Source organism: Lygodium microphyllum, chromosome 3, assembly GCF_053477565.2.
Source record: "Lygodium microphyllum isolate KBCC chromosome 3, Lygodium_microphyllum_v1.1.10, whole genome shotgun sequence".
Classification (NCBI taxonomy): domain Eukaryota; kingdom Viridiplantae; phylum Streptophyta; class Polypodiopsida; order Schizaeales; family Lygodiaceae; genus Lygodium; species Lygodium microphyllum.
This window is the reverse complement of record NC_141137.1, coordinates 182,799,638-182,803,252: the sequence shown is the minus strand read 5'-3', so window position 1 is coordinate 182,803,252 and position 3,615 is coordinate 182,799,638.

The following is a 3,615-nucleotide window of genomic DNA, read 5'->3' as shown; positions in this document are numbered from 1 at the left end:
TGCGTGGTACCTACTCATTACTCATTATAATAAAGATAGTTGAGGACTTCTACCCCCCAAAGCGGTAGCTCAATTGGTTACAACTTACTTAGGACGCCTCTGTGTCACATGAGGTGTTAGATTCCAGTCCTAGGCTCTACCTAAGCGGCTCAAGGAGTCAGACTCCTCATTGATGTGCAAAATAGACTCAATAACGGCCTCTTGCCTTGGGCCTAAGTGATGTCCAAAAAATAATATTATTATTAATCATTTTTTAGAAAATGATATGATTTTGAAATGGGGGTGCCAACTACAAAGAGGGGCATGCGGCTAATGGGCTAGTGATTAGCTCGCTAAGAAGAAGGCTTCAATCCCATCCCTCACCACAATAAGCTAGGGTACATGGGCCTATAATACCACAATGCCTAAAGAGTGTCACTTTATAATTGCAATGGAGAGCCCGTAGCATAAAACATGCTAATGGGCTAGTGATTAGCATGGCAAGAAACAAGGCTTTTGTTTGGTTTGCCAGTTGTTCAAAAACCATCAATGCATTGTTTGTTCTCGTCAAACATTTCAAAGCCCCTAATCCTCATGCAATAAAAGCATTTTTTGCATAATGTGTTTATATTTTTCGCATCAATTGCTCGCACAAGGGCATCGAATGTCCTGTTTTTTTGTGTGTCAAGGAGGGTCTATGCACTTGGGCTAAGTGTACAAAATCTATATTTCAGCTTCCATGGACAAAGAGCATCTCACCTCTCAACATATGTCACTTGATTGGCTCACCACCCAAGGTATAGTTGTTGCAATAAAACATAGGAAAGACATAAAATTCCCACAAACAATGAGAAATGACTACACTTTCTATGTTTTGGCCCCATGTTTGTTGGCTTGCTTAGTGTATTTGTTTAACAGTGAAACATGTCACATAAAATGCACTTCAAAATAGATATTGCAATGTACTAGGCAAGAGATTCCCCTTATGATGATGTATTATATAATTCAAGTGTTGCATTAATCCAATGACAAGCTACTGAGAAGCTACCCAATGTTCGGGTAGGAATGTTTAATATTATTCCAATCTTTGACAAATCAAGTTCACCTAGGACATCAAGGAGTTACTCAAGCAAAACCAATACCTCTAAATGATATTGTTACATGTAACATGTGCCTCACTAGTGATGTGAACATTTCATGTATAACATTTTACTTTGCATTTACGTAAAGACTTTTTCTACATGTAACTACATATTAATAGATATGGGGTGCCACTTGGTACTTAGGGAAATCTTTGGCATATCTCTAAACACAATTCATTCCATGGAAGAACTTCCTAGCTGCTTTTTGCTTATTCCTATTTATAGCTTCTTCTTGTGACCACTCTATGTGTAATGCATCTTCATGACTACTTTATGGGTAAATGCATCTTCCCTTTACGATTGTCATACTTCATCCTTCTTATCTAACAATGGTATTACAACATATTCATCATCCTATTAAGGCGTTTCACATAAAGCTCTAATCATTTGAACCACATTTATTAGTGCTCAAATAAAAGCCAACAACAAACCCTAAAATTCTAGTATACTTCAAAAATGTTTGAACACTATAAGACATATATAAAAGCATTTGTAGGTCTTACAATCTTGATGGAACCAATTATCGCACATAATACTATATTATCAAGTATATTTTGATCACCAATCTATTTTAGAACATGGTAGCAAGTTGCCCTACATAATCTAGTACTACTAGTTCAATAGTGATTCTTCCAATGCTTCCATTCAAATTTTATCTACACAAGAGGAATATGGAATGGTAAAGATGCATGATTGCATGCTTTGATTGCTCCTCCAGTCAAGAGGCATATTGCTCCATATGTTAGTTCCTATACTTGAAAACAAGCATGGGATACTCTTGCATCTCTATATGATGTGTAAAATGAGGTGCATGTTGCTTCTTTGTAGAAACAATTAGAGAATATATGGTCATATGAAGGTGATTGTATGAGCACATATCTAGTAAGCTAAACAACTTGAATCAACAAACATTTGTGAGATCATTCTTGGCCATTCTCATATATTTCCATTGTGTGATGTTTTAAATGTCAAATAAAATTTAAAAGGGAAAAAAACCTTGAACATGACGCTACTTTTCCACGTCATCATCATCATCATCATCGACGTGACACTCAACATCGTCATCATGTTGTAACTCCTACTCATCTTCATGTGCCATCTTGCAAAGTTTGCACCACGATCCATTGCTTGATTGACACCAAAATTAGAACTTGCCACCTCAAAGCTCATACAGGATGAGCAAAGTCAACCATCTTAAGGCTATAAAAAGCCTTAATAGGGAGGGAGGTTGAGGGGGGGGAAAAAAGGGAAGGCACCGGACAATTTATCTAGGGAAACCGATCAAGAAGATCATAGAAGAGAGAGAAAGAGAGAAAGGACAGTTAAGAGAAGGAGAAAGCACGATAAAGGAGAGAATTAGAAGAGGAGGTATCAAAGAACTATGTATTGACTCTCACCCCCTCTTGCAAATAAAGGCACTTGTACCTAGCCACTTGTGCATTACTACACTGGCAATACCCACACTTGCATACTACAAGCGGGGGGCACCCATCACTATCACTTCATTCTTTATTCTTTCAGTGACATTTGAATAAAGGGAATGTCAGTCACACATTGTGATTGTTGGAGTTTTCACATCTCTCTCTCTCTCTCTCTCTCTCTCTCTCTCTCTCTCTCTCTCTCTCTCTCCATCTTCCATAGCTCACATCTCTCTTGCTTTTGCTTGCTCATTCTTTCACTTGGGCTTCTCCCTTCAACTGGTCTCATAGCCTTCTTCTCCATGAGCTTGAGCTCAATCTGACATTGTTTGAACACTCATTTGAGTTACCTACAGTAGGGTTTCACCATTGATAGCCATGGCTTCACTTCTAGAGGTCCATATTGAGCTCTCATTGCTCTAGGACTTCTCAAGACATTGTTGAGCCTACATTGAGCTTATTTTAGGGGGCATTCAGCTTAGTATTCAAGGCTAGAAATACAAAAACGTTTTTTCAGCTGTGGCCATTTTCAAGCACTTGTGCTTGCTCAACCACTCCCCGACATTGGACAAAGTCTTTGACATTGTTTATCACTCCTCTCGGCATTGACCATTAACCTTAAGCATTGGTTTTGAGTCCATTGAACTTTAGCTATTAACTATGCAAACATAGCAACATACTATCATAAAACAAGGACAATCATATCTTCAATGTTTGGAGCTCGTGTATGCTTCTCGAGATGCTCATATACCTATGTTTTGTTGCCAATACTTTGAGGATTATATGTCATTGGTTTGAGATGCTATTGGACTGATTTGAGCCCTCTTTTAGCTCAATTTTCTCATAGATGTCATTGTTTTCATAACAGGGATGAATGTTATTTGTTTGGGAAATGTCATGCTCTTGGCTTATGTGATGCTCTCGGGATACTCATTTGATGCTGGACACTTGGGGAATGTTTGGCTAGTGTATTGGAATGCTTTTGGACTGATTTGAGCCCATATCTAGCTCAATTTTAATGTCATTTTTACTATTGTAATAAGCAGGGCTAAATGCTATTTTATTAATGAAAGCAT